Source organism: Gossypium hirsutum, chromosome A05 (assembly GCF_007990345.1).
Source record: "Gossypium hirsutum isolate 1008001.06 chromosome A05, Gossypium_hirsutum_v2.1, whole genome shotgun sequence".
NCBI lineage: Eukaryota > Viridiplantae > Streptophyta > Magnoliopsida > Malvales > Malvaceae > Gossypium > Gossypium hirsutum.
In genome coordinates, this window is record NC_053428.1 from 73,083,326 (window position 1) to 73,090,019 (window position 6,694).

Below are 6,694 nucleotides of genomic sequence, written 5' to 3' on the forward strand. Positions count from 1 at the left end.
ATAACGGTGGGGTACGGTGGGAAATAATGGATGAGATAGATGAAGCTAGGATGTGGGAAAGGGAATTTCTATTAGATACCATCATACAGAGTTGCTAAGTGCAAATGGTGATGTGAGAAGCTCTGGCCTTACGAAGGGGACACTATGGTATTCGAGTATCAACATTAGAAATAACAAATTGGAGGAATAGTTGGATGAATAGGGAAATGGAATTCCATTAAGAAATCACTACACAGGGTTGCTAAGTGCAAATCGTGATGTGCAAAACTCCAGGCCTTACGGAGGGGACACTTTGGTGTTCCAGCATCAAGCTTAAACGAGAAATTAAATGATACCGACTAGTCCTTCAAGGCGACACTGTGACGATGTTAATTAGGTTCCATAGAGCAACATAGCGACAACGATTAGTAGGCTTTATTAGGTGACACCGCGATAGCTATAAGGTCTAATGGGGCGACACCTAAAAAGATGTCTAACGTGTAATACTATAGTTTGGCTATGACGACTAGTATAGTCTGCTGGGATAGAAAACACGAGGTAGCCCACTAGGCTAGTAAACAAAAGGATGTTAGACATTAAACATGTGGTGAAAGGGTGTAAGACCATAGCTCGGCTATGGTATCATAAAGAGTTTATTGGAATAGTAAACACATGAATTATAAGGTGTAAGACCCTAGCTCGACTATGGCAACCATTAGAGTTCACTAGGACATTTAACATGAGTCCATACTGAGTAAGATCATAGCTCAACAATAGTGTCAGGTAAAGACCACTAAAAGGGATGAACCCAATGGCTGATAAGACAACGTAATGGAGATCGAGGTCTGACTCGGCTAAAAGAGATAGCATAAATATGGAAGATAAAAAATTCCCAAAATTGTAAGAATAAGGAAAATCGAGTAAAAAAGTGTGATGTTGTAGGTAAACCTTTTAATGAGGATTTACCATGACAAGTTATGGAGATATGACGGTTACAAGGTAGCAAATATTTGGCAAATAACCTTAAAAAAATAGGTTATAATAGATGATTAAGCGAAACCTAAGAGTCCACGGATAAAGGATAGCCAAAGGTAGTTAAGTTTGTTAAGGCCCACACGGAGGCTAAGTCATTCGAGCTAATAGAAAAAGGAGTTCGCTAGGGACTAACCTGGGATGGATAGTCTAACAAGAATAATGGAAGGTAAGAATATGGAATATAAAGAAGTAATTGGAAGACAACCAATGGCAGATATTGGGCTTCACATCTAAGGTTGTGAGAAAAAGGGAAGTTGGGTTGAGGTGGAATCAGATCTATATCCCTAAAGGACTCTGACCCTGAAGGAACACATGTATGTCTCAGATAAAGAATAAATCCATCAACGGTATGCTATGAGAAAAAGGGGGAGTCATTGATGTCACCGATGAAAACTGCTAATGGCCAAGGATGACCAGGGAGTTGAAATTTCTACTTAAAACTTCGTTCCTTAAAGTTTTGAAATTTTTTATACGACTGTTATGCATAATCTCACTAAGTTCAATTAAACTTACAAATTATCTACTTATTTGCATGATAAAGTTTTCACTCGAGAATCAAATGATGGGTTGTAACACCCAAACCCGGCCTAGACGTTATGGCCGAATCTAGCGTGTCATATTGAAGTGTCTTTTGAAAATTGGACTTATTGGTAGAAATTTGTTTCTAAGTTGAAATCTCTTCGTTAAAAATCAAAACATCTTAACCATTTATTAACCATTTAAAACGTCTTTACTTTAAAAACATTGTTTGTTGCGGAAGCAATATCCAAAATGTTGCGAAAACACGGTGTTTTGAAAACAATTAATCTTTTCGAAAACCAGCGTTCTATCACTATCAGTTAAGTATCAAATAAATAAAGCCCAAATAAAATAACTTAAGTTTAAGAGGCTTTATTACAGAATCAGAACCCAAGCGAAATTTTAAATATAAATAAAGTTAAGCATAAAAAGAACTGCGGTCGTGGGCCAGAGCCTTTTTTAGTAACAGCACAGTGTGGGCCTAAGCCTAATACAATATCAAATCAGAACTAGAATACATATGGGCCTAGCCCAATATAGTGATAGTATCAGTAACAGGAATGCATAGTGCATAATGCAACCATCCAATCCAGCAACACACCACCCGTACAACCAACACACATGCGGGATAAAAACGACCCACCCATCCAGCACACCAATATCGCAGCATAGCTGCTAGAATAATAACGCAGCAAGCTGCCAGATATTTACACGGCTTACAGCCATCAGTAGCGGTAATTTGATCGGCACACAGCCATGGGTAAATATGGTCGACACAGAGTCATCAATAAATATGATAGGCACATAGCCACAAGTAAATACAATTAGCAGAAAGCCATAAACAAGATGCACAAAAGCCATATTTAGGTTGCATAGAGCATAATAAAATTAAGCGACATAAGCGTCTGTCGGTCCACAGTCATCTCATGCGACCCGTGCGACCTTAACAATCAATATTGGATCCATAATCGTCTCGTGCAACCATGCAACCCTATTAGAACAGTACTTTCTCCATATCAAAATCCCAACCCATGCAGTATGTCATCTCTTGAATATTACGTGTAGGTAAATCATACTCAGTACAATTGTATATGTAAATCATAAACACATCAGTCATACGAACACAATGGCATAATTGTCATTTTACCATACAGGGGTATTACGATCATTTTACCCTATAGGGGCATTACGGTCATTTTCTCTACAGGGTATTACAGTCATTTTACCCTACGAGGGTATTACGGTCATTTTACCCTACAGGGGCATTATGGTCATTTTACCCTACAAGGGTATTACGATCATTTTACCTATTTTGGGTCTCAACTCAGATAACGACCTATCTGAGGTCTACAGTCGCTTCGAACGACACCGATAACCTAAACGATCATAACGGTGTAAACAATTCAAGGCCATTACTCGACCAAATGGGCCCACACTCTCGCGTGGCCATTTAGCCCAATAAAAGTTAAAACCACAAATGGCCTTATTACATAACCAAAACCCAATATGAAATTTAAATAAATAAAGTCAAAAGTAGAACATCAGCAATCGTGTGACCATCTCTGAGTCCCTCGCAGCACCGATCCTCCTAATGCTGAGGATTACCTATACAATTAAAACAAATGGATGAGTTTATGAAAACTCCGTGTGCAATCCCCTAACAGACAATAGAAATCGAATATGCAAAACAGTCTGGGCCTTAGCCCTATACAGTAACAGTGTGGGCCTAAGCCCAATACAGTATCAGTACAGTGTAATGCAACTATGCATCCCACGTAAATCCAACCAGCACACCACCCCGTACCAACCAACACACCATGTGGGGATATAAATGACCCACCTAGCCAGAACACCAATATCGCAGCAAAGCTGCCAATAATAATAATGCAGCATAGCTGCCAGAAACAGTAAATGTGGCAAAGCCACCAGTAGAAGTGAATGTGACATGGTCACCAGTACAGTACTTCCTCCATATCAAATCCCAAACCCCATGCAATATGTCGTGTATGTCATGCTCAATCATCACACGTGCATGTAAAATGGCCATGCTCAGTAACAATCGTTTAAACATATATTAAAGCATATTAGTCGTACAACCACTGTCAAGTTAGTTAAAACGCAGTCACATGATCACAATCAAATCAGTCAAATTCATAATCTAAGTCGGTCATTTACCCATAAGGGCAAAATAGTGCTTTTACCTTATAGGGTATTTCGGTAATTTTACATTACAAGGGTATTTCGATAATTTTACAAACCTAGGGTATTTAGGTAATTTTATGAACCGAGGGTATTTCAGTAACTTTAAAATCTAGGGTCTTAATGACCTAGCAGATAGTCCACTGTCACCTCAAGTGACTTAAGTAACCTAAACGGACATAACGGTGTAAGTGGGCCTAAGGCCCATTACTCGGCCCAAGTGGGCCCACACAGTCGTGTGGCCCATTTAGCCCGAAACAGCCACAGCTATAAGAACATCACAGTCCAAACAACACTTACCACATCACATACATTTATCCGTGTAGGGCCACGAGACCATTAGGCGTACATGGCCCATTTAGTCGAACGAGGCCCAGAACAGCCCAAAACCACGGAGCGCTTGTGTAGCCTCTACAATCTAATGCCCATGTCCGTGGGCCCGATTCACCTCACGTGCGATCGCACGCCCATGTGGCATCATACGCCATATTTTTAGCTTTTCGCATTTCGATGATCTCATCACAGCAGTGTAAACAACAATAATTTCAGCTTTCAAATGATTATCGAATACCACATACAAAACACATGCTTTAGGCTTTTCAGCCAATCATCAAACATAGCATACGGTTACACACCTGATCACGTAATTACTAAGAATTCCTGATCGTTGGAACTATTCAAACATAACAACAGTTAATCACTTATCAACGAGTTAAAGAACATTAACCAAACCCCTAGCCGAAGGATGACTACCACTTGCCTTGATCGAACAGTCAACTATATTTGCCTACTTAATCTAAAGTTTGGTGCAGTTACCCTTCCGCAACCTGGTGGAAAGTCCCAAACCACCGACACCCTACGTCGCTTAAAACTTGGGGGCAGAGGCTACGCGTCCACTCCTATTTGGCACCACTGTATCACTTTATTGTAAGAACCGGCTTTTGCTCATCGAGAGTTCGATTAACAGAGATTACTTCCCAAAATAGAAAAAAAAAGGAGAGAGATGGGATGTAAAAGCAAAGAATCTGCTAAACCAAGGCTAAATCGAAAGGGGTTTGAGAGGGGAAAAAGAGAAGAAGTATCAGCATGATTGAAAAGGAAATATCAGATGAGGGGGAGAGCAAAGTTTCGACAATTAGAGAAAGATTGCGAGGAAGAAACCAAATTCGGCTTAAAAAAAAGAAATAAGAATTCCCAAAATGAGAGTGCCTATTCGGCCAAAGCAAGAAAAGAAGGCAATATTTGATCCCAAAAATTGAGCAAGAACACAAGAGAAAAGAGACAGGAGAATTCGACACACAAGGAGTAAAACCAAAACTAGATGGTAAAACACCACCAAAAACACGAAATTGAGCAAAGAAAAAACCGAAATATGACAACAACCCCCTTCCGACATTTGAGTAAGAAAGGGGAGTTCAAATCGGCACCAACACTCCTCCCATGCAACTTCCTATTTTCAAATTCCTTGATTTTCTCCCCAATCACTCAACATCAATTCAACTTTCCTTGAAACACTCATGACCAATTCAACCTCAGAGTCTCAGTCCAACTCCACCTTTCCGAGCTTACCAGCAAAATAAATAATTCCTTTACATTGCCAGAATTAAACATTAGACCTCATGCACACCACACCGCCACCTTGCCACTTGTACAGCCGTTTTTAGGGTTAATCAAAATAGTATTTCGAGGCCACCAAATCCGACGATAGGTTTGTAATATTATATTTAATATTTACATTTATTGTGATTTTAATAATGTTTTGATATTTGATAATTGTTTTATAAGTGATTTATTAAGTTCAAGTGATATGACCCTAAGGTCAAGTGGGTTTAAAAAATGAGGTACCGGGACCTCATTTCTATAAACTGAGTCGTAAGTATTTTATAAATATTTACAGAGTGGCAAAAAAGATGGTATTAAAGTTTCGTTGAAAAATTTTTATCGCTTCAATAGTTAATTAGCAAAAGGACTAAATCGCGTAAAATGCAAAAGTTGCATTCTAATTGTCTAAGTGTTTATTTTCCATGTTCTACTAAAGTAGAAGTCCCTATTTATTAATTAAACCATTATTTTATGATAGTGGAGATTGGTGGTTTGGCATATATGAAATTATGTATTATTTTAAAGGACAAAAAGGTAAATGGAATATTAAAAAGTATTAAATAAAAATAAAAACATAAAATGGCCATGCAAATTTTATTTCTTGGCCGAATATGGAGGAGAAAAAGAAAGCCATTGAAGCTTCCTTAGTTTTCGGCACTTGAATGAAGTGATTTAGGTATGTTTTGTGTTCGGTTTTTGATAATTTTTATGTTTTTTGAGATCGTTGCTTCGTATTCTAGCTAGCCCGCATCTTTGATTTCAAAACCGTTAAAGTATTTGAATGTTTCCATTGTTGAATGCATGAGTATTTTGATAGTTGATGATGGAAAATAAATTATTGTTGTTGGAGATACTTGTTTTGTAAAGTGAATTTTGGTAAAAATGTCAATTTTGGATTAAATTGGTGAATTATTGAAATTATGTGGGTTGAAAGTATGAATAAATGAAAAAATGGGCTACTATGAAGTTGTGGGTAAATTCGGATAGGCATAGGTTTGGCCAAAATTGAATGAATTTTATTTTTCGAGCTTAGGGACTGAATTGTAAAGAAGTGAAATATCAGGGGCAAAAATGTAATTTTGCCACAAAATAATTTATGGGCTGTTTTGATACCATGAACATTCGGCTAAGCTTAATTATGGTTAAAAATGGTTAATATGCATGTTTTTGAGCTCAGTATGGACTAAATTGAACAAAAAGTAAAACTGTTAGGGGGTAAAATTAGTTAATTTTACCAAATTATGTAGAAATTGAGTTTAAAATGAGTAGAGTATGATATTGTAATAGTTGAATTTGAATTGATTAGATCAAGTTAAGCCTCGTACGAGTCGTATTACAAGGGAAAAACAAATTTTCAGAC